This window comes from Ovis aries, chromosome 1, assembly GCF_016772045.2.
Source record: "Ovis aries strain OAR_USU_Benz2616 breed Rambouillet chromosome 1, ARS-UI_Ramb_v3.0, whole genome shotgun sequence".
NCBI classification, from domain to species: domain Eukaryota; kingdom Metazoa; phylum Chordata; class Mammalia; order Artiodactyla; family Bovidae; genus Ovis; species Ovis aries.
Window position 1 is genome coordinate 32,304,187 of NC_056054.1, and position 26,027 is coordinate 32,330,213.

General features: G+C 40.9%; 1 protein-coding gene across 2 annotated transcripts in view; it reads right to left on the reverse strand.

The window, feature by feature from the left end:
- DAB1 (DAB adaptor protein 1) overlaps nt 1-26,027 on the reverse strand; it is a 1,363,191-nt gene that overhangs the window by 697,565 nt on the left and 639,599 nt on the right. For both annotated transcript variants that reach the window (XM_060409726.1, XM_060409737.1), the window contains exon 3: nt 23,944-24,017. The gene's annotated coding sequence lies outside the window, so the exon portion shown is untranslated. The remainder of the gene's footprint in view (nt 1-23,943; nt 24,018-26,027) is intronic.

The following is a 26,027-nucleotide window of genomic DNA, read 5'->3' on the forward strand; positions in this document are numbered from 1 at the left end:
AGAAGGCTGAATTTGCATTTGGGAAGTAGTGAAGAGCTGGTAAAGGTTTCTACAGAGATGAGGGAGCTCCCTTCCAGTCTGTTGTGTTTCTGGGTCACAAACTACGGTGGCCTAAATTTCCATATGTATTATAGGGGACAGCCATACTCACTGCAGTGGATGGTGGTGGTGACTAAAGTTATTAATGAATGTGAAGGCATTTAGAGATATATGGAGAGCCAGCTGGAGGGATCATTAATATTAGAGGATGGTCTAATCTTAACACTTGATGTTGGGTGCAGATAGGAGGTGATGGGACCATGCAGAGCCATGGAGGGTGAGTGGACAGCTTGAATCTTCCCAAGTCTTTCAAGTCTCTGTATTTTGCTGCCATTACCAGGGCCATCACTATGTGCCAGGTACCTGCTAAAAGCTTCGCTTGGTTATCCATTTAACTTAATTCCTTGCAACTTTTGTGTGCTCATTAGATATAAAATTATGTATTTGTTTAGCATTAGATAGCTAATAATGGGAAAAGTCATGCCTTTCTATTTTAAACCACTGTACACCCACAGCCCAATCATTAAAGGGCACAAAGTAAATGTTTAACGATGGGTTGGCCAAAAACCTTGTTTGGGTTTTTCAGTAAGATGTTATGAAAAATCCAAACAAATTTTTTGACCAACCCAATAAACAATCTTAACTGAAAAGGTTTCTCAAAGATCTCATGACGACTAAGGAGCATATGTAGGATTCAACCAAAGCCTGATTCGATGGGCCGTGTTGTAACCACTGTATACCAGAGCCTAGTTCTCCCTTTCCAAGAAGACCCCCAAGGTTATCACTCTTCCACTAGTGACTGGCTACGGTAATAGAGAAGATGCTGAGTACTCATGCTGCAAGGCCGAGTTCCATTTCTACCTTCCAGGGAAGACTCTTTGACTCATCTTGAAGATATGGCCTCCCCTGTGTACCACAGCTAATGGTACAGTGAAAAGAACACCTGCTTGGATGGAGATGATCTGGAAATAAGTCCTGACTCTACCTAACATAAGCTGTGTGACCTTGAGCAAGTCACAGCCTCTCTGGGCTTCTGATTCCTTACGTGTGCAAGGGGATAATAACCCTCACTTTGCCTAAAACCTAGGGGTCAAAGTCAATAAGTTGACAAGTTAGAAGTATTTACTGTCATGTGCTGCACAAGTGTGAGCTATTAATAAAGGGGTGAGGTTGAAGTCACAGCTGGAAGACACAAAGAAATGGGTAGTTCAGATATGGACAGGAATGTGGCAGACACTGCAGCCGATTTCGTGAGCTTCTTACCACTCCTTCCTTGGCCTAGGAATCTTAATCAATCATTCATTCATATTTTCCTTCATTCATTACACATATATTTAGTGCCCACTTAGTGCTGGGTACTCCACCCTGAAACTGCCGAAATGAGAAAGATATGATCCCATCTCTTACACCTCATCAGATGTTGGGAAGATAGATAGTAAATAAAAAACTGTTACCAAACCCTTATATTACTTGGCATATACGGCCTTTGTATGAGTCACTCCAAAAAAATCTGTTTTACAGATTATCAGATATCTGTTCAGTGCTCACGTTTGCAACCTATCTTTTCAATTTTGTTTTCACATGTTATAGCTTATTGATTATTTTATTTGGGAGTTTTATCACACTACTTTTATGAATTTTTACTCATCAAATTTTCAGTCATTTCTTCAATATTTTCTGAGGGTCTTTGTGTTTGGAGAGTTTCTGTTTTGTCTCAAAGCAATATGTTACATCAAACATTTGTATTTCCAATGCGCCCAGCACTATTCCGAGATTGAACATACATTTATCTAATTACAGTCTATTTGATCTCTCTTCACGTGTCTCCATAGCATTTTTCTAGTTTCACAGTGTTCTTATAGTTTTTACCAATTTGAAACCTTTGATTAAAAACATAAATGTGTAAAATTGCATAAAATTATGTAAGTAATTAAATCTTCAGAAACGGGTATAAAATGCTTACGAACAGTTCTCTGCTCTGTATTGCATTTCACAAAAGCAGCACATTTACTGTTACACGTTGTAGAACTTCTGAGCTTATTTTAGAAAAGATTACAGAAAATACACCAGAAAAATACACATTTCTTATGGCCAGGATCTATGTTTGTGCCCTACCAGTATCAATACTTACAAACTGATGTGGATTTCATGTGACCACTGGCCGGAGTGTTCACCTGAGAAACCATCTACCTATTATTCCTTCGAGAAGGCACTGGCCCCCCACTCCAGTGCTCTTGCCTGGAAAATCCCATGGGCGGAGGAGCCTGGTAGGCTGTAGTCCATGGGGTCACTAAGAGTCAGACACCACTGAGCGACTTCACTTTCCCTTTTCACTTTCATGCATTGGAGAAGGAAATGGCAACCCACTCCAGTGTTCTTGCTTGGAGAATCCCAGGGATGGGGGAAGCTGGTGGGCTGCCATCTATGGGGTCGCACAGAGTCGGACACGACTGAAGTGACTTAGCAGCAGCAAATCATTCCTTAGAGAAACATGACCAGGTCCTTTGGAGAGCTACAGAGGCAGGGAGGAGAAGAGCAGGAAGTGTGATAGGTACGAGCAGAATACTGTCAAGGAGATCAAACAACTCAAGTGAGAGAGAGAAAGAAGAGTTTTGGAACACTGTATTAGTTTGTCCAGGCTGCTATAGCAAAATACCATAGGTTGAGTGGCTTAAACAAGCCAAGGGTATATCTCACAGTTCTGGAGGCTGGAAGTCTGAGATCCAGGTGTCTGCATGTCTTGATTCTCCAGAGGCTTCTGTCTTTGACTTGCAAATGGCCCCCTCCTTGCTGGATCCTCACATGGTCTTTCCTCTATGCCTGTGCCTCCCTGGTATCTCTCTGTGTGTCCAAATTTCCTCTTCTTATAAGGATATCAGATTGGATTAAGTACCACCCATAAGACTCCATTGGAGAAGGAAATGGCAATCCACTCCAGTGTTCTTGCCTAGAGAATCCCAGGGATGGGGGAGCCTGCTGAGCTGCCGTCTATGGGGTCACACAGAGTCGGACACGACTGAAGTGACTTAGCATAAGACTCCATTCAACCTTGATTACATCTTGAAAAGTTCTGTCTTCGAATGTAGTCACATTGAAAATTAGGGCATATGGATTTTAGGGGAATACAATCAGTCCATCACAAACATGGCTCCAATGTCATCTCTTCTGGAAAGCGTTCCCAGATTTTCCCAGGCAAAGTTAATGGTAGAGATTCCCATGTGACACTTATTCCTCTTTTTGCCATGAGCTACACTGTCCTGTAACAATCTTTTCTCCAAGTCATTATCATCCCCTACCACTGGGAAGCTCTCTTCTTTGTATTACCATCACCCAACTGTGGGTTGGTACAGTGGGTACAGCAGGATTATGAAATGACTGATCAATGAATTGTGAATAAAATGTGTTGGGGTTTCTCAAAGGAAACAAACAAGATCATCTTTGAGCCAACTGAACAGAATGTTGGCAGGCCACCAAGTGAAAGGAAAAATCTGACCAAGTTTAAGTCTGGATCGGGAATCCAGGCATAAACATGTAGGAATGAGGGCTAATGGCCAGGCGCAGAAATGCTGAGATAAGATGCAGTGGTGGGCAGAGCCTGAGTGCAAGAACCAGAAGGTCCAGATTCAAATCTCAGTTTTTTGGTCGCTTACTGGCTGGATGCTAATAGACAAGTCATTCAAGTGTTCTGAACTACAGTTGGCTTAATAGTCAAATGAGACTATACTAATTGGCGGGAGTGTCTGAGTTAAATGAAGACACCCATGTAAAGCAGCCACTACAGGATCTGGTACATTGCAGGTAATTGACAAATGATAGAAACTTCCACAACCAATCCATCTCAAATCTTTCAAAATGCTGTCTGGGTAGTCAGACCTTAGCTCTCCAGACACTTTGAGGACCTGAAAAAAAATCTGAACTGCTTTGGAAAACTTTGACCTGCCAGATGGAGGCCTTCTAGATCCACCGTCGCAAAGAGAAATAGTCCTAGCATTATTAATGGTGTTTTCCTTAAAAAAATTACATTAAGTCTCCTTGGAGTTCAAATGAAATGCATTCCCATGATAATACTCAGAGCTTAATGTTCATAACATTTCAGAATACAAAAAATCAGTTCTGTGTTTACTTTGCGCTTATTAAACAGAAAAAAAGATGAAGGGAGCAAATAGAGGAAAGACAACCAAGATTATTTCCAGTTTCTCAAGATACCCTTTCCACCTGGATGCTTTGATAATGGCATAACAGAGAACAAAGTCTGAGGTTACACGAGGCTCAAAAATATGGGGGACAAGTCACTCGGTTCTGTCATCCGTATGTTTCATTTGTAAGATAACAAAGAGCCAAAGGGCCAAATACTGGGGTAAATGACTTCAGATTTAAATTGTCTTAATTTTTATCGACTTGCAGAATCGTAGAATGAGAAAGACCTTGAGAGGTCATCTGGAACCTGTGTAAATTTTAAAACTCCTCATCTTGGTTAATTTTAAGAGTGACAGAAGAGGAAATTGTATAATCTTTTACAAGAGCCCATTCCAGTGTTCGATAGCTCTCACCTCAGGAAAACGCCTCTCAGTGTTAAGCCAAGTGATTGTTTCTGCTGAGAAAAAAATGTCAGTCACTTATTTCACCCAAAGTGTAGAAAGCATGGAGTTCATTTATATCAAAAGGGCTAGGTAACTTGCTGAGAAATAGTCAAAGCTACTTTGACTTTCGAGTCCAAAGAACTGGGTTCAAATCTCAATACTGGCACTTGCTAGCTGATAAATACTTCACTTACCTGAGCACCTTTTTCCTTTTTTGCAAATGGAAGCCCTAGCCTCAAAGCCTGCTGAGTGCATAATACAAGGAGGAAGTAGTGAATTCCAAGTTGTGGTATTACCATATGCTGTACTGTTTTCAAGTACTGAAATATTCATTTACTTCTTGGTGTGCTATTTTAATTTTTCTTAAATCTGAAATTTGAGTTATTAATATCTGGAGAGCAAGATCAATGGTTCAATTATTCAAATTATGTGAAAAGACAAACTGATGCAAAATCTGCAAGTCTAGACAGCTCCAGGCCTGTGTGAATAGCAATAAGCAACTATATTGTGGTCCTGCAAAGTGCCTATTGAAGAAATAATTATTATTGCACTTCAGAGGATTTCTGAAAAAGTAGGATATGAATGTGACAGTATGGAAATTATTACAGGACTTCTGTATCAGATTCAGCAAATATCTATGATGCAAATGCAGAAGATGAAGACAAACCAAATGTTTTCTTTGGCAGAGGTTGGGGTGGAGTGGGAAAGACCTTATTATTAGTAACAAAAGACCTACAGTCTTTGTTGGGATGGGCGTGGGAGGAGGAGTTTTTCAAATAAGAATTCCTCATAACATCTAGTAAGAGGTAAAATTATTTGAAGGTGAAATTTGAAGGAACATATTTAGGGATAACTCCTAACTATCTCAAGACCATTCTTCTGCCTAGTCAGAAAATCACCAGAAAGAGCTTTTACAGCAGCAAGAAAAGCTTACACAAACACATTTTTGCAATGCAATGATGTCACTGACTCATTTTTTTTAAGCCACATGTTTTTAAAAAGAGAAAATAATATTTCCATTTTCAACTTCCATTACTGATTAGATTTTGCTAAGTTATATACTTTTTAGGTTGTATTTTGAATATTTATCTTAATGAATTTTTATTTGCCAATAATTTGTATTATAATGTTTATCTTTTATAAATTTAATTTTTCCCAATGTTTGTACAATGTATGTTTTTGAATTTAAAGTACATTAAATAATTTACTTTCTTTGAGCTTTTTATTTTACAAATTCTAGCTCAGTTGGTAAAGAATCTGCCTGCAATGCGGGAGACCTGGGTTTGATCCCTGGGTTGGAAAGATCCCCTGGAGAAGGGAAAAGCTACCCACTCCAGTATTCTGGCCTGGAGAATTCCATGGACTCTATGGAGTCAGACATAACTGACATTCACTTTTCACACTTGCAAAATAAAATTTTGATAGCATGTAAAATAAATACTGAGTAATGGAATTGTTATCTTGCTACAGCATTGATAAGTTGATATTGGGGGCAGGGAAATATATCAGGACCCAAGGAGGGATCAGCAGCCCAAATCAGCAGAAGCAAAGGAGTCTGGCTTTTCTCTCATTCAAGGCTGGTACCTTCTCTGCTTGATATCAGCAGGATGTAGGACTTTCTGGTAGACCATAACAGGCATAAGTCTAACATTAGATTTATGGATTAGGGAAGTGGGTCAGGGTGAAATCAGGCACAGCAAATATTCCACTGTGGACTTTGGAAGGAGCTTCCTTTAGGGAGTAGGAGATTATGGTCTGGAAGTATTCAAGATTCAGGGAGGCCAGGCAGCTGAACTGCAGAACTGCTATGAGGATTAAATATTAAATAGTCTACAGACTTCTTAAATAAAGACACCACATTATACATAAGAGGTTATTATAAGATGTGGTTGAATATAGCTACTGCATAGCTACTGGAACTCTGGGCAAGTTATTTAACCTTCTTGTGACTCAGTTTCCACATCTGTAAAGTGGTGTTAAGAACACTGCACGTTTAACATTTAATATTTAATATTTAACAATGAGAGAGAATTATGGGGATTTTAACTTACAAAAGGTTTAGAGTAATCCCTAGTACTTGGTAAGAATTTAGGATGCTACATGCCTCTAAAGCAAAGTGATTATTAGTATTCATTTTAAACCTAAGAATTCAATACATCTCCACTGAGAGAGTGCTAAAGTGAGAATTTTTAAAATTGCAACATCTAACTTGCATATCAAACACAAAGGTTTACAACCACAATAAAAAATATCAATTTACAAATGTCAATTTATAAAAATAAAATTTTAAATTTAATAATACTATTGTATAAATTATTCTAAGCTACTAAAAGTGAAGTTATATTTACCAAAATGGAAAAGTAAACCTCTTTAAAGATGCTTGTGTGAAACTTAGTGTGAGTTTAGCACAAGTGACTCCTGTTCTAACATGGGACTGGCCACAGCAGATGGGAGATTGCAATGTGCTCTATGAGTCTGAAAGCAGAAAGAGAAGTGGTAAGTACTTAGCACAGTGGAGGAAGTTAAAGCCCAAAATGGGGCTTCCAAGGTGTCTCAGTAGTAGAGAATCTGCCTGCCAAGGCAGGAGACCCAGGTTTGATCCCTGGGTAAGGAAGATCCCCTGGAGAAGTAAATGGGAACTCAATGAAGTATTCTTGCCTGGAGAATCCCATGGAGAGAGGAGCCTGGCGAGCTATAGTCCATGAGTTGCAGAGAGTCAGGCATGACGAAAGCAACTGCGTACACAGCAAAGACAGGCAGAGGAAGATGGGGGTGAGACTGAAACAGTAGAGAGGGTTCTATGAGGGTTGTGACAGGAGGGGAAATGACATTCTCAACCAGAGTATGAGGAACTCAAGAGGTAATGGCTGAAATGAACAGATCAAGACATAGCAATATAAGGGTAGCATTACAAAAATACATAGTTAAATAGTAAAAAACAAAACAAAACAAAAAAAAAAACCCACCAACCTAAAATGGTTCATATCTTGGAGTGCTGGGTACACAGAAAGTAGGAGATTGCTATGTTTGAATAGGAGTTGTAGCACTATTTAAGTGCATTACACACATACATTATAAAATAAAGCAAATAAAATATACTTGATTAAACTGTGTGTGTGTGTGTGTGTGTGTGTGTGTGTGTGTGTGTGTGTTAGTAGCTCAGTTGTGTCCTGCTCTGTGGAATCCCATGCATGGTAGCCCACCAGGCTCCTTCGTCTGTGGTATCCTCCAGGCAAGAGTACTGGAGCAGGTTGCCATTCAGTTCTCCAAGGGATCTTCCCAAGCCTGAGATCCGACTTGGGTGTCCCTCATTGCAGGCAGATTCTTTACTGTCTGACCTACCAGAGATTAAACAGTAATTATTATTGTAGTCTATTAAGAGTAAAGACATGATCAAAATGGGGAAGGTTAGTGATGAGCTTTCCCTAAAGCAGACAACAATTACTCTGTAAAGTTGCCTTATCAGTATGTTTTATAGTTAAAAACATTCTTCTCTAAACCAGGCTGAAAGCTGCGTACCACGTATATCGAGAACAGAGGCTGTCTCAAGTTGAGCGCTCTGTCACTTTCGTTGTGGCTATAACCAAGAGCAAGATCAAGAGCAGTTGTGTCCTTGTCGTCAAGTACCTACGGGCTTGTGACAACAGGACCAGCCTGGGCGTGGAGTGGGGCGGTGACATGTCCCCTAATACAGATGCTGTCAAATTGGAGCCTGTATCACCTGGAAGGCTTGTGCAGACAGGTGGGGTGCTGGGCTCCCCAGTAGAGTTTCTGGCTCACTGGTCTGGGGTGGAGCCTGAGAACTGGCGTCTCTAACCATTTCTCAGGTGATGCTGATGATGCTCGTCCTGGGGCCACATTCTGAGAACCACTGGCCCGATTAGAAATGGATAAGTGTGCAGGGCAACAAGGACAGGTTACAGAGGACCGGCTGAGGGAAGAAGCCTGTTCCTGGAAAAGTGTCTGAACAGGCTTTGTGCTCCAAGGGGAAGGACAGAGCGAGGAATCCAGGTGCCCTATATATTTTAGAAGGCTGGCATTGTGATGTCTTTTAATAATCTTCTTGGCTCAGCCCAACAGTCCCTACTTTAAAGAAATGTTTGGTTCACACAATTCTAATAATATGTGCCCAGAATAGAGCCCACCAATGAAAGTCTGAAAAATAGATTCTATTATCCTTCTCTACTGTTGAACCGAAGCTATATCATTAGAGGCAGCCAGAGAGGCTGAGCAAATCACATGTACATTTTCTAGGTATCTAAGAAGAAAGAAAACAGGTTCAAAGAAGCAGACCTAACCTGGAAGAGCCTGAACAAGGAGACAATGCTTTCTTTTAAAAATGATTGAAAATATTGATAAATGTTATCTGACTGATTCAAGCTATTATTTGCGTTATGAGCCAAAGCTTGCAATTTCACAGAGTCTATTGGGATCAGAACTACAAATCTAAACTTAAAAGTGTGTCATAGTTGGGACATATTGGACCTGGGGGTGAGTTTAGGCAGTCAGTGTACAAGGCAGAAAAATGAAAAGTAAGAAGTGCTTGGTTCAAGACCTGGCTCATGGAGGGAGACAGCCAGCATCTAACAGTTAGACTCTTAGGTCCCAGCAGGGTGTGACCTTGGATGAGTTAACTTCTCTGAGCTTCAGTTGTCTCATCTGCAAAGTGAACATAATAGTGGCCCATACTTCACAGTGTTATTGTAAGGTGTAGCACAGTCCCCGGAATACAGTGTTGTGCTGAAAGGATGTGAACTATAATAACAGATAAAAACAAGCTCTTTGAAGTCAGATTAGGGTTCATATCTAGCTTGTCCCTTAGTTGTGATTCCTTTGGGCATGTTACTGAACCCTTCTAAGGTATAATTAATTGTGTTAAAATAGGGATAATAATATAGAACCTTTTAGGATTACTCCAGGGATTAAATGAAAGCAAGCATGATAGTATGCATATCCCTTGGCTATATTAAGTACTCAACAAATGAAATTATCACTACATTTAGGAAATCTGACTCTTATGAATATTACTTTTCCTCACTGGTAAAAAGAGAACAAAGATCTATGCCACCTTCTTCCAAGTTTGGTTTGAGGCTGAAATAAGATAGTGAGTATGGTCTTCCCCTGGTGGTCCAGTGGTTAGGAATCTGTCTGCTAATGCAGAGTACATGCGTTCGATCCCTGATCTGGGAAGATTCTACATGCCATGGGGCAACTACACCTGGGAGCTGCAACTACTGAAGCCTGCATGCCCCAGACCCCGTGCTCTGCAATGAGAATCCTCCACAATGAGAAGCTTGCACCCTGCAGCTAGAGAGTAACCCTGACTCTCTAGTTAAAGCCTGCATGCAGCAACAAAGATCCAGTGCAGCCAAAAAAAAAAAAAAAACACAAAAACTAATTTTTTAAAAAAGATAATGAACATGAAAGAAACTTTCATTCATTCATTCATTCAACAAATACTTGTTCCTCATCTTTTGTGTACCAGGACTGTTTTAAATGCCAGTAGTAGTACACTTGTAAACAAAACAGGGTAAAATATCTGCTTTCATGGAGCTTATATTTCTACCACTAGAGTGGAGGAGGGAGAGATGAAGGAACAAATAAGTACATAAAGTCAAGTAATAGAAATACTTTAGAGAAATGTAAAGCAAGATAAAGAGGGTGGGGCTGAGGTGGTACAGTTGCGCTACTTTATAAAAGGTGATCAAGGAAGAAACAGCCAATAAACAGCATTTGAGTAGAGATGTGCAGGGCACGAGGAGGGTAAGGCAGGCAGATGTCCGGAGGAAGCAGAGGGACAGTCCAGTGGGTCTACTATTCCTGGGATGGGAGCACACTGGATGTGTTGAAGGAACTGTAAGGAGCCTGGTTTGGCTGGAGCAGCTGAAGGAGGTGGGAGAGTGAGCCACAGAGGACACAGCAATTTACAGGCAATTAGCCTCAGTTGTGTCCCATCAAATTCGCATATTGAAGTCCCAACCCCCAATGTGATGGCATTAGGAAATATAAGCACTCTTCTGAAGGTAATTAAGGTAATTAAGGTCATGAGGGCGGGGCCCTAATCCAATAGGACTGGTTTCCTTATAAGAAGAGCCCACTCCCTCCCTTGCTCCCCCTTCTCCTCCCCACCCCCTGCTGCCTGTACACAGAGGAAATGCCATGCAAGGACGCAGCAAGAAGGCACTGTCTGTGAGAGTACCACCAGAAACTGAATTCGCTGGCACCTTGATCTTAGACTTCAAGTCTGTAAAACTGTAAGAAAATAAATGTCTATTGTTTAAACTGCCCAGTTAGTGGTACTTTATTATAGCAGTCCAAACAGACTCGTATACCATGGAAGCACTTGAAGATGGGCTCTGAATGGGCAGCCACTGGGAAGCCTTAAGCAAGGACAGGACGTCTGATGCCCTTGCTTTTGTGTGTAAAATACAGGGGCAAGGTTGAAAGCTAAGACATTGGTTAGGAGGCTATGACAATAACCCAGAAAAACAATAATAAGCAGCTCAGATTGGAGTGACAGTCATAGATAACATGATGAGAAGTGCCTGAATTCTGAATGTAGCTTGAAGATATAACCAACAGAAAATGCTTGGGGATGGGATATGCAGTATGAAGGAAAGGGGGTCAAAGGTGACTCCTGGGATTTTGGCTGAGCACCTGGAAGACTGGAGTTGCTGTTCACTGAGCTGGAGGAGGTTGAAGAAGAAATAGCTGGGGTGGATAACCAGAGTTTGCTTCTGGACTTTAAAGTGTGCATTGCCTAGCAGATACCCAATGGAAATGGTTGAGGATTCAGATGGAGTCATGCGTCCTGAGTTCAGGGGAGTGGGGGCACTGGAGATAAAAAAGTGTAAAGTCATTAGTATATGGATGGTATTTAAAGCCATGAGACAGCATGATCAAATTTCTAAATAATAAAATGTTACATATTTATAAGATATGCATAAATCAGTTGGGATCTTTGGTATACTTCAGACTCATTACAGAAAAAATCCACAGTCTTTCTCCTCTTTGTGTTTTCAGTTCAGTTCAGTTCAGTCGCTCAGTCATGTCCGACTCTTTGTGACCCTAAGGACTGCAGCACACCAGGCTTCCCTGTCCATCACCAACTCCTGGAGCTTAGTCAGACTCATATCCATTGAGTTGGTGATGTCATCCAACCATCTCATCCTCTGTCATCCCTTTCTCCTCTTGCTTTCGATCTTTCCCAGCATCGGGGTCTTTTCCACTGAGTGAACACTTCGCATCAGGTGGACAAACTACTGGAGTTTCAGCTTCGGCATCAGTCCTTCCAATGAACACCCAGGACTGATCTCCTTTAGGATGGACTAGTTGGATCTCCTTGCAGTCCAAGGGACTCTCAAGAGTCTTCTCCAACACCACAGTTCAAAAGCATCATTTCTTCAGCACTCCACTTTCTTTATAGTCCAACTCTTACATCCATACATGACTACTGGAAAAACCATAGCCTTGACTAGACTGTGTTTTACTCGGTAATATACAATGCTGTTTTAAAATAAGATAAGAAGAGACATCTACTATCTGTCAATACTTTGCAAATAGAATATTTTACTCTTTCTGTAACACATCACAGGGATATCCCAGTTGCCAAATCTATTGATAGGTTTGCTTAGCAGCTATTCCACACTTAACTATGTGTTGAATACTGTGCTAGCAACTGGGGAAACAATGCAAAAGATAACATTCCCAGCTTCAGTGAGTCATGCATTTGCAACAAAATGTGATAAGTGTGATGACAAAGATACACAGGAATCTTGGAATCCCAGGGAAAGCATGCCTAAATCGTCTTGCTAGAGCCAGCAAGGGCTTCTCAAAGGAGGTACCATCCGGTATGAGTTGGAGCCAAAGGGCTGTTATGCAGGGTGTGAGGCCACAGGACCAGCCTGAGTACCAGCACAGAGCTAAAAGGTTAGCCAAAAGAGCACAAGCAAGTCAAGGGGCTGAGGGTAACATGAGATGCAGGGGGTGATAAAGATATGATCCTGGGACTTAGACATGACCCAGGGTATGTAGGTATCCAAAATACTTATTAAAGGGTACGGGATTAACATCCACCTTGGAAGAAGGAAGGATACAAGGGGGCAATGAATGCTTTTTAATAGGAGAAGAGTTTACAAATTAGTTATTGGCATCAGTTACTTTAAGTAAATAATCCCAAAGAGTGGAAAACATTTGCATATGAAGGTATCTTCATATATTATTAACAAAAGTAAAATATTGCAAGGAAATCATTGTTCAACAATAGGGAAATGACTAAATGAATTATAGTGGATCTATCCAATAACAGTCCATTTACTCAGTGAAACATTACTCATTTGAAGTGATTGATTGTCCTAGTATCTGCCACCAAGGGAAAGTGTTTGTGGTAAGGACAAAATAAACAAACTAAGCTTTATATGTTTAACCTGATAACTGTCATATAAAATGTATCTCTACAGAGTGGAAGAAATACACCCAAATGATGGATCATGGCTATTTTTTTTTTATTCCTCTAATTTCTAAATTCAATGTAATAAGTGGATATTGGTTTAAGAGTTTAAAATTTATGAATGCATAAACAATCAAAACATTACTTATAAAATAAGCATGACATTTTTGTTACTTTTCATTAGCAAAGACAATAAATCATGTGTGATGACTTTGAGAGTTAAATGAGGAGATAAAGATTGGTGTTATGCTGTTTTTTGTATGAAGCACACGTCTGCAGTAGCGCTGGGTGAGGAGTGGCAGATCATATAGCTGAGGTCCTGGTGAGAAAGCACATTTCCTGAAATGATGAGTAAATCACTGCTCGTCTCCAGACCCTGGGACACAAACCATCCTTTCCTTGCTGCTTTTGGTTTGGATCTAGTGCAAATGCTCTCATCGTTACAGGTAAGCTTAGTTTTAACCTCATCTCAATAATCCGCATTGCTGGAGAGAGAGGACCCCAGTTCAGGATAACTCTAGTTCCTCCTCTGTCAAGAAGCAAACTGAAATAGATCATTTCTGAAATTCCTTATACTCCCAGAGCGTCCTGATTCTTCTTTTTCTTAGAATTTATAGTTGAACAGCATGTTTCCAGTGATGCAATGCACACCTATTCACATTTAATTTTAAAATGTAGTACACTAACTTACATTTCTATAACCATTCATACTTCACCAACTATTTTCATATATATGTTACCACTTGCTCTCCACAATCACCTCTGATTCTCATTTTTCATGTAGGGGAATTGAAACCAAATGATCATGAGAGAAGGGAGACACAAGAAACCAGGGACACAGAGCCAACAAGTGGCGAAATGAAGCTGAAGTCAGGTTTTCCATTCCAAACTGGGCCTTCTATTCACTTCAAAATAACTCACTGCACTTACCCGAGAGCCTATTCTATTAGCCTGTTCTAATCAATCCATATTTAGGATTTAACAACTCAAATAGGACCTTAGGTAAGTTAAATTGGTTCAGCACCAAGGAATCACTAGAAGCAAAGAATGACTACATTCTATTGAACCTAATTTGTGAGCCATCTGGGAGCATTACCTCAATGGGACACCTAGGACTAAGTATCACCAGCTAAGAGACACTGATAAAAAAAGACACCCCCATTAGAGTAACGTTAAAGTCATGTGTTAAACAAAGAAGGGTGAAAAATCTAGAGGCATGCAATCTCTGGATGATCTTTGTATTTACCTTGGTAATGCTCACAGAAAGAGACATATGTGGCTTAAACAATGTTGGCCATAAGACAACATTTCTATAGAAATTACCTTTGAAAGAATCATCTTGCAGCAAATTGGATGCTACTACAATAGCTGGTGTCTGGGTAACTTACTCTTGGTAACTTACATTCAAACTCACTTCTGGCATTAGTGAACTCTATAAAACTGTTAATTGGAGCCTTAATTTTCTCATCCCTAAAGCATAATAATGGTAATTTCCTCTAAGGCTGCTATGCAGAAAAAAAGTAGCAAACCAAGGCCTGAGTGTCGAGGCATGCTGCTGCTGCTGCTAAGTCGCTTCAGTCGTGTCCGACTCTGTGCGACCCCATAGACGGCAGCCCACCAGGCTCCCCCATCCCTGGGATTCTCCACGAGTGGGGTGGAATTAGATCATTGCAGAAGAGCTGGCCAGCAGAGTTTTCGGCTCTGCCCAACACTCTGTCTTAGTCCCTTTCTCAAGGTCAATCGATTTTCTCACACAACTTTGCCTAAGTCCCTGGCATTTTTGCAGATGAATCCCAATGTCTACTGGTAGAACTCTCCCTCATTCTGTGGATCAGTTCAGCCAGTGTTATCTCAGAATACAGTATTATGTGCCAGGCACCTTTGTCTATGATCTGTTCAGAATAGATCTGAAAGTCTGACTGTGCATGCGTGCATGCATGCTAAGTTGCTTCACTTGTGTCCAGATCTGAGCAATCCTATTGACTGTAGCCTACCAGACTCCGTCCTTGGGATTCTCCAGGCAAGAATACTGGCGTGGGTTGCCATGCCCTCCTCCAGAGGATCTTCCTGACCCAGGGATCATCTCCTGAATTGGCAGGCAGGTTCTTTACCAGGAGCTCCCCCCCACCCCCCGCCACCCCACCTCAGGAAGCCTGAAAATCTGGCTATTTGTATTCAAACCATCTCTCCTTTTTATTATCTATCATCCATCTTTCCCTCCCTCCTGCCTTCCAAGAAATTTTCAGGGAGCACGTGCTCAATGAAAGGCTTAGAGGAATAGTGGACAGATCACAAACTTCCAGACAGGTCTGGGTTCAAGCACTAGTTCAGTACTAGATTTACCAGCTGCAGGACTTAGAGCAAATGGCTACTTCTCTGATTCTGTGCTTCTTTACTTACAACTGTAAATAATGATTGCTTCCTTACACGTCTTTGTTGAGGTTTATTATCATTAACATATGAAGGTGATCAGTGATTTTTAAAAGATTCTCAGAGACAGATGCTAGAAATAAAGATGCAGAAAAAACTGAAAAAACAAAAACAAAAAGAACCCGCCAAGACCTTGGCACCATAGGAGACATGAAGAGTGAGAGAAAACATAAACAGCTATTACAATACAGCATGTTAAAATTTTTAAGAAAGAATGTTCTCGTTCCCCAAAGGATGCAGCCATGTCTGCAGAGGAGGAAAGCTGACTCCCTAGCCCCCAGGTGCATACATTGATGTAGCTTGTCTCAAGCAGTAGGGGTCTGAGTTGACCTGATGCCCCAGTGGACCTTATTACACTTGCAGGTGCCACTGTGAAATAACAAGCTCTCCTCCCAGGGTACCCCCTCTCCACCTCCCCTGCACAAACCAGTTCTTCACCCAGCCTTCCTGTTCTGAATGTATTATACATCCACTCCCTCCCTCAAGCCCTGATCTTTTCTTATCAACCCTGGGTGTCTCTTGGTTCAAATTCATTTTCTCCCCAAGACTAAAAATAAAAATCCTCATGTTACAACTCCATTCGTTGCCTGGAGATAACATTCAGCTCTTCACACGCAGGCAGACCTCCTCCAGCTATGCCAATTTAATCCTGTTCTGTTGCTTCATTCATTGTGAATAGGATACCTTTGGCAGGTGAGGTGTTATGAACATCAACATGTTAAATCTTCAGTAAAGTCAGTCTCCTGGGCATTTTTTTTCCCCATTTCATTTTGTCCAGAATGCTGTCATAATGTCCATTGATATCTCTAGTCTGTGCCCTTGAGTTCCTCAGCAGTTCAATAATACATGCACCCATCCAACAGACATCTATCTGAAGACCTATCGTGTGCCATGCATTGTGTTACAGCACTCCTTTGATCCTTGTAAGACTGGCAGGTGTGTGTGCCTGCGTGTACATGCATTTAGGGAGTGGAAGGTAAGTCAGCTATTTCTTCAATTTTGGCTGTTGTTCAGTGATAAATGTGTGCAGGGAAGCAGGGCAAGGTGTGGTCACGAATGTGGATTTCAGCCGTCACCTATATCCTCCATATCTTCATCTAGAAGCCATATACCTGCCAATTAGAGAGATCTTTACACCAGGTTTGTAAGCTCACAGTTGGTTGTCTGTGCCACACTTGGAATAGGACGCTTCCACACTCACCTCTTCTACTCACATGGAAGATTCCTCTGCCAGGGAGTACAGGCTCTTTATCTTGAGAGGACATCTATATTATCCATCCATAACAGTTTCATATGTATATACTGAATTTCATCACTTGGCTGTTTCACTTTTGAAACGCCCTGCATTATAGCAATTAGCTCTTTTTTGTCTCGGCTCTATTAGAGATTGTTCTCTCACATTTTATTTTTGTGTTTGCTTTTTTGTTAGTTTTAAATGCTGTTTTAAGTAAAATAATGTACAGTTATTCTTCCATATTTGACTGCTTTGCCCTTTTTGGTCAGCTCTATACTGTTTTTGATTTACAAGTAATTATGAAATATATACCCATTTAAAAAGGAATGGCTGTACACTCAATCTCTTCCATCTAAATCTTCTTCAGGAAATAATTTAGGCAAAATGTTACTATGGTAGATGATGAATAAGAATTTAGATTATTGCTCTTTCAAAATATTTTTTTACTGAAAAATAAGAGTGTTTTGATTTGCTGCTCTATTACAAATTCTGGAGCCCAATATTTGACCATAATCATCATCTTCCCATCTAGGGGTAAGCTAATCTGAGACTGGAAAGGTGTACAACAGGCCTCAAACATCTAGAGCCATGCACATGTTATTGGATTCAGAGAGCCTGAGCATGGGTAGGTTGGCTATTAGTACACCCATTTTACAGCTGAGGAAACTGAGGCCCTCAGAAGGTAACTATCAAACTGATGCAGTCAACACTGTGGTGACAGGACACAAACATAGGTGTTCTGATTCTAAATTCTATGCATCCCTCCTCTCACCCTAGACCACACATTCAGAACCAGGGTATAGTCTTCAAAAGGCATGGGAAAGATGAAGAGGAGACAGGTCTGGGGAAAAGGAATCGCTAGAAGGTCTCTAGTATATTCAATACTTATGGGGTTCATTTCATTAAGAGTCTGATTCTGAAGATAAAAAGGTGAGAAACCAGAGAGAAAAAACTTTAATGGGTGAGACTGTGGCAGTGAGAGGCGGTGAGAAGATTCAGGGTTGAGAGGGACAGAAGTCCTAAGCAGGAAGTGGGATGTGCCTGGGCTGAAAAACTACATTTTGGATCATGAGTTTAATTTGATTTCTGTTTCATTACAGAAGGGGGAATGGTAGAAGAGGTAGAATAGAAATTGGCTGCCTTATGAAGTAGAGAGTCCCCTATTATAAAAAGCTTATGACTCTCTGTACTAGTCAGGATTACCAGAGAGACAGAGACAAGCACCAATAGATTGTATATGGGTATGTGTGTGTGTGTGAGTGTGTTTGTTTGCACATGTAAGTATGTGTGTATATGTGTGTGTGTGTATGTATGTGTATATATACATATATATTGAATTATATATATATTCTATTCAGGACATATAGTTGAATTATTCCTATTCAACACTTCTCTGATATGTGCTACTTCTTTGACATTACTCAGTTCTGTCTGACTCTTCTTGACCCCATGGACTGTAGCCCATGAAGCTCCTCTGTCCATGGAATTCTCCAGGCAAGAATACTGGAGTGGGTAGCCATTCCCTTCTCCAGGGAATCTTTCCTGCCCAGAGATGAAACCCAGGTCTCCTGCAATTCAGGCAGACTCTTACTATTTGAGCCATCAGGGAAGTCCATATATATACCCATGCTTATATATGCATATAATCTCCTAGTGCTTGGTTCTGTTCCTCTAAAAATATAAATAAGTACATTGTATATGACTATATATGGCACCCCACTCCAGTACTCTTGCCTGGAGAATCCCACGGACGGAGGAGCCTGGTGGGCTGCAGTCCATGGGGTCTCTAAGAGTCAGACACAACTGCGACTTCACTTTCACTTTTCACGTTCATGCATTAGAGAAGGAAATGGCAACCCACTCCAGTGTTCTTGCCTGGAGAATCCCAGGGACAGTGGAGCCTGGTGGGCTGCTATCTATGGGGTTGCACAGAGTCGGACACGACTGTAGTGACTTAGCAGCAGCAGCAGCATATACATGCATTACATATTTTTACATATTTTATAAATATGTATGTATTATTTATTTATAGAGAAATTTGCCCTTTTCCAACTCTGGGAACTGGTTAATCAGTCTATAAATCTGTTGTATCTTATCTGATGCTGGAGCTTGAAGTCCACTGGATAGGTAGTCAGGAAGGAAAGATGGATATAAGTAATGAGGAAAATTAGGAGCAGCTGGGAACCCACAGGCATGAGCTGAAACTCCCTAAGGATGAACTGGAACCTCGGTTTTCACTGCTACCCCAATTGTAAATGTGGATGACCTGCTGGAGCCAGGGTCTCTTCTCAAAACACACACAAATGGATGATGGGTTAGAGAAGTTGGAGGAGGATCTGGGGAAAGGAAATACACTCGTAGGCTTGGCTGCTGGTTTATGCTGACTCAGTGAGTCAGCAGATCAGCAACAACACATGAGCAGCAAAGTGGCTAATGCGTCCTTTCATCCTCCAGATTTCCCAAGCACCTCTCTGTGGTCCACCCTAACTGAAAACTATAGGAAATTGAATTCTGAGTAATGAACTTCAGTCTAGCCAACCTGACATATAGCCACAATTCTAGGTGGGAAGGAATACTGTGTCTGGCCGAGAGCTGATTTTGATGCTCCCCAGAGGCACAGCAGAAACTCAGGAAACCCAGCATGCCTTCTGACTCCTGAGCACCCAGGTCCTCTCCAGGCATGTGCATCCACTGACTTAGCTGTTTTCAGTGCCTTTGTTGCTGGAGATTTCCGTTCTCTAAGACCAGAGAATGGGAAAGAGTCTTCCCATCTTCTCCCTTCTTTATTGCCAAAGATCAACACATCTGCCTTTTGTATTTTAAAGATTTATAATTGCAGGCATTATTACAAGCAACAATAATAGTGAAAATTATTCACTGAGAATATATAATGTGCCAGACCCTTTCACCTGCCCTCTCATTAAATTCTTACAACAATCCTACATAGAAAGCATTATTGTTACCTTAATTTTACTTATGTAAACTGATTGATCAAATTGCCAACATCCGCTGGATCATCAAAAAAGCAAGAGAATTTCAGAAAAACATCTATTTTTGCTTTATTGACTATACCAAAGCCTTTGACTGTGCAGATCACAATAAACTGTGGAAAATTCTGAAAGAGATGGGAATACCAGACCACCTGACCTGCCTCTTGAGAAATCTGTATGCAAGTCAAGAAGCAACAGTTAGAACTGGACATGAACAACAGACTAGTTCCAAATAGGAAATGGAATACATCAAGGCTGTATATTGTCACCCTGCTTATGTGTATAACGGACTTTTGGACTCAGAGGGAATAGATGCTTTTGAACCACTGAAAAATTGAACACTTTTTCCACTGTATTGGAGAAGACTCCTGAGAGTCCCTTGGAGTAGAAGGAGATCCAACCAGTCCATCCTAAAGGAGATCGGTCCTGGGTATTCATTGGAAGGACTGATGTTGAAGCTGAAACTCCAATACTTTGGGCACCTGATGCAAAGAGCTGACTCATTTGTAAAGACCCTGGTGCTGGGAAAGATTGAGGGCGGGAGGAGAAGGGGATGACAGAGGATGAGATGGTTGGATAGCATTACTGACTCAATGGACATGAGTTTGAGTAAACTCCGGAAATTGGTAATGGACAGGGAGGCCTGGCATGCTGTGGTTAATGGGGTTGCAAAGAGTCAGACATGACTGAGCGACTGAACTGAACTGAAACTGATTGAAACTCGAGACTGAGGTGCTCAGTGTCAGATAGCTATTACGTTTTGGAGTAGAGATTCAAATCCAAGACATTCAGCTTTGGAAGCACCACCACCACCACCATCACCAAAAATAACAGGAAATAGAAATTACCACAAGGCTGAGACCCCTCTCAGAGTTTTTACAGTTAAGCTCCTGGTATCTAAAATCTCTAACTTTCTTTCAGGTTGGAGAATGTATGATTCTATCAGAAGAAAGAGAGAAAGTAGAAGGGTAAATAGAGATAATCTGAGAAAATAAAAATGATGACAAAAAAGAGGCATACAGGACGCATCAAAGGGATAAATTCAAGAATGGGGAAAAAGAAAGAAAGATAACCAAAAAAAGATTTTTCTGTCTTAATACTATTCCACATAGGAAGGTATGATTTCCCACCTATGATGGCCGCAAATGACTACAAATGAATAAAAGGTAGACACATCTAATCAACTAAATAAACAGCCAACAGTGCAGGTAGCCAACTGATGGCTTTCAAGCAACTTTAAAAGGTTAAGTGGTAAAAAATAAAAGCTAAAAACCAAGCAATGAATACCAAGGAATGGGGAGAGTGGTTCTAGCAATTATTCAGAATTGGGTCTCAGGGGCTGTCGTCTGAGCATTCTCAGGACAGGTCAGGTCTGAGGTCACTACAGGGTTGGCTAATGAGGATAGGCAGTCCTTCATGTCTACTTTCAGAAGAGAGTAACAGCCAGAAAGCCTTTGAAAATCATGAGTCCAGGCTAGTATGTAAAACTCCAGTTGCTGAACACATATAGCAAGCCAGGCACATGGCTCTCAAATCAGCATCTTCACTGTGCGGCTGTGCAGCTGTGGTTCAGCGCCACTGAGCTGCTGGTATGCAGAGTGTCTAGCCTTAAACCCTTCTCGCCTAGCACAGAGCTGCTCATCCTTTGAGTTCCATCTCAATAGCATCCTCCATCTCAACATATTTCCCAGCATTGCTCTTCAGGGCTTCTTTCTGTCTGTTCTATACGATAATTAATTGTTTACCTCTCTGAGCTCCTTGAGCAGAGGGATTGTAGCCTGCATTTCCCCCACATTTTCATTAATGGCATTACAAGTGTCTCAGGAACACTCCTCAGCTTAGAGTCACTGCACTGCTCCCTCTACTAAGTGCAAGCCACCCTGACTACTTAAAAGCCTAGAACTCCTCCCTTTGCCAGGCTTCTCCAGAGTTCTCTCTTCTTTTCCATCCCCACCGACCCTGCCTTTGTTTACTTCATCATTCTCTCTTTCTAGGAACAAATGAATAATCTTTAAACATCTCCCTCACAAATACATGATTTGTCTCTTCTTCAGAGAGCTAGGATTTTTTCAAACTGGAGGAGTAGGATGGTGCGCGGAGGTAAATATCCAGGACTCAACTCCCTACAAAGCTTTACTTCAACATCTCTTTGTTTTTCAAACCATGTGAACAGTTTCTCCCAAAGTCAGTCATCAGAGAAACACTGTTTATCCTTCTTCAGCTTGTTGATTTACCCTTCCTAACTGAACAAGACGGGAGAACACTGCAGAGTCCCTTAACTGTGACTCAAGTAGCAATACAGACCACTGAGCTGCATCAGCGGTTAAAAACCAAGACTTTTACAACAGAATACATCCATAGATGATAAGGCTTACATAACTGATATTTCCACCCATCGAAGCTCTTTTGGACACATTGATCTTAATCACAAAGATAGATATTATTATTCCCACTTTATAAACATCACAATAAAGGCCTGAAGCACTATGGTGGCTCTTGTAGGATCTCACAGCTGGTTAGTGACAGAGTTCATTAAAAAAACCTTGATTTCCCCAGTCTAGGGAAGGTATACATCTGAGAGAGCTTCTACTCCATTACTCTGGATGCTTACTGATTTTAAACTTTTAAGACATCACATATCTATATTTTTTCAACCTCTGTCTATAAGCAGAATGCATTTGAGAGATTTATGAGACAGGCAATCTAGAAAAGATGACTGTTTTCAGAAGCTACTGCTCCCCAGTCCTCCTTAGGTAGAAAACCTTAATTTGTCTTCCCAAATTCACTCCACCTCAGAGAATAGCTTTGTGGATGGAAAAGCAATAATAAAAGACCAAATGCAGTCCAGCTGCAAATGATCAGCCTCTTCTCTTCATTGTGGTAATTTACAAGCTTCCCCTAGGTCGGGCAGTTACTTACACACGCGGTGAGCTCTGCTGGATAACCTGGCCAGCAATGGAGAGAGTGCTCCCCCAACCCAACCCCCATTTCTCATTTAACTCTACTCATTAGAAGAGGCTGCAGCACAAGCCAGGTTGACATGTCAATAAGTCACCAAGGAAATGCAAAAATTGACAGCTGAGGAGTCCCAGCAACCAGTCTTCTCCACTACAGAAGCCTCCAGAAAACAGGTTTCTCAACCTCCTTGCCAGGTCACTTAAATGAGTAGTGACATTTGAGTCCCTCAGAGTAATTAATTGCCTCTGTCTCCAATAGTTCCTCATATTTTAAATGAATTTTTACAACTCTCAGATCCTCCAGCCTCCCAGCTCGCTCTCCAGTTCCGTTGTTCCCCAAGGTCTCATAACAAATAGCTCCCACTCGTATTTGCCTTGCAAACTCACATAAACTGGAAATGATAAATATATTATCTGGGCTTTTTAACAGACCATTGTTTAATTTTCTATGCTTGTCTGGCTGGGGAAGAGATGAACATTACCTTGTGGAGAATAAAATTTCTATTCTATGTAAGGCAGGTTGGGGTAATCTATGGCAGAAACACCACACTCTGTTCATTCTAATAGGCGATGCTGCTAATTAAAAGTGTTAGGAAGGAACATCCATCCACCAGTCTGTGATTCATTCAGCATTATCCCTGGTAAACAAGAAATAGATATTGGAATGAATGCTTCTAATTTGTCAAAAGAATAGGCATTTTCAATTGTGCCTTCCTGGCTCCCTGTATGAAGTACATAATTCAGTGTTGCTATCATTTAAAAGTTTAGGACCTCAAAAGAATAGTACTTGTCCCTAAAGCTCATAAATCTCCAAGTCTGTTTCCTATGTAGAGACATTTATCTTAAGCACGGTTTGACTTTAGTTTGTGCAACTGAGAATGGTTCCTTCTGTTGGTAAATATATTTAGACTGGGATTTGAGAAGGGAGGTGACATTATTGTATTTAAAAATCAAACCAGTCTGAGATAACCTATTAGGAGAAACTAAAATCTGGGCAGGAAAACTTAAGACTCTCAATGACATTTACTAGGTGCTTAAAGACAAGAAGAAAGAGAATCAATATTATCTTTCTGTAACCATAAACACAAAGCAGCCCAGAGAAAAGGCACCGATCCTGAAGGCTCCATAAACCCTCTAGAGCTTAAAGGGGAGCACAAAAGCACAGAAGCCGTCACTTCAAGAAGACCCTGAGACATCTGTGAGTGTTTTCCCAGAGAGCAAGATTTTCCTCAGGCCAGCAAGACAATCAGCCTCAAACATTTACCTTTGTGTTGTGTAAAAGGGTCCCTTGATCATGAAGACACAGAGTTGGGGTTCACCAGCATGTCTTGCTGAATGCTGAAAACAAATAAAACATGATATTAAAAAAATAAACATTAATTATTTAATTGGCTTGTTTTTCTTCCTTCTATTTCATTCAAGAAACATTTACTAATTTCCTACCACATAGCAGGCATTGGAAATAAAAAGATGGCATAAACAAAGCACGCCTAAACAAAAATCAGCAAATATAGCCCACTGTAAGGACTGAACAAGAAGTGGTCCACACAACCTCTTAGGTAGGAGGATGTGTGAGTGTGTGTGTGTATTGGTGTTACTTCCTAAGATACATGTATGTGTGTGCACACACTCGGGTACATTTCTACACTTACATAGAAGCATGGAAGAATTTTTAAAGAACTTTCCCATATGTACACACGTGTACATTTCTACACAGACACAGAGGCAAGGAAGAATTTTTAAAGAACTTTCCCATATTTGTAATTTATCTGACTCTCTAAAGGCTTGAGCTCTTGCCTTGAGATCAGTAAAGAAGAGGGCACTGGAGAAAATGTCAAGAGTCTTAAAAGTGTTCGTAGCCTTTAATCTGCAATCCTCCTTCAGGAGTCCTTCTCAAGGAAACAATAGAGAATGCAGGCCAATATTTATGCACAGAGGCTGGCATCACAATGTTGTTTTTAAGAGGGAAACAGACAATGGAGGAATGATGAACTGAATATTTCTACATAGAGTAATAATATAGATGTGCAAAAATATTTTAAAAAATTTTCAAAATATAACATAGCAAAATTGTTTACAAAGTTTGAGCTAATCCATGTAGAAATTAGTCTTTAAAATGAGCCAGCTGTTAACAGTGGTTATTTCTCTGTAGTATGCTCCTGCTGCTATGATCATGCGTTATTTATCTCTTTTCGTTTTCCAAATTCCTTACAGAGATCACACATTATTTTTCTAGGAAGAAAATGAGTATATGAAAAAATTTCAGTTTCAACACCACCATTTCTGTGCCACTTTCCTTACATCCACTTATATAATTGGGAACTCCCTGTTCCATGCTGAAACGGAGAAATAACTCCATTTTGAAGGCGGAGATGCAGGAGACACAGGTTCGATCCCTGGGTCAGGAAGACCCCCTGGAGAAGGAAATGGCAACCCACTCCAGTATTCTTGCCTGGGAAATCCCTTGGACAGAGGAGCCTGGTGGGCTACAGTCCATGGGGTAGCAAAAAGAGTCAGACACAACTTAGCAACTAAATGGCAACAAAAAAGGTGAAATTACACAGGAATTGTCCATTCCATGTCTGCCTCTTTCTATCTGTGAGCCGAGGTCATCATACCTTACTAATCCTTGCTTCCTGAGAACCTAGACCAAAGATAAGCTCATGCTGCTGCCGCTATCTAGTCACTAAGTCATGTCTGATGCTTTTTCAATCCCAGAGACTATAGCCCGCCAGGCTCCTCTGACAATGGGATTTCCCAGGCAACAATACTTGAGTGGGTTGCCATTTCCTTCTCCAGGGGATCTTCCCAATCCTGGAATCAAACCCACATCTCCTGCTAGAAAGGCAGATTCTTTACCACTGAGCCACCTGGGAAGCCCAGACAAGCTCATAGTTTTCATCTAATCGGTGTTTGCCGCATAAAAGAAGGAATGAGTGAATGAATGAATGAATGAATTTAAGACTTAATAGGGACTTCCCTGATGATCCAGCAGCTAAGACTGTGCTTCCAGTGCAGGGGACCTGGGTTTGATCCCTGGTTAGGGAACTAGATCTGGCATGCTGCAACTAAGACCTGGTAGAGCCAAATAAATAAATATTCTGTAAAAGACTTAATAAATGGAAGTGACTTGACAAAAGTACATTAAGAAAGTTGTTCATTCAAAATAATCAGTGACAATAAAATTTAAGATCCATTTGAATTCACAGAAGATAGAAGATAGAAAGCAGAGAGAGAACCATTTTTCAGCAAAGTCAGTGAAACAGAAAAAAAAAGCCTATGGTTAAAACACAAACACACACAACTCAACATAATGGAATATCACAGCCTACTGATCTTCCAATATAT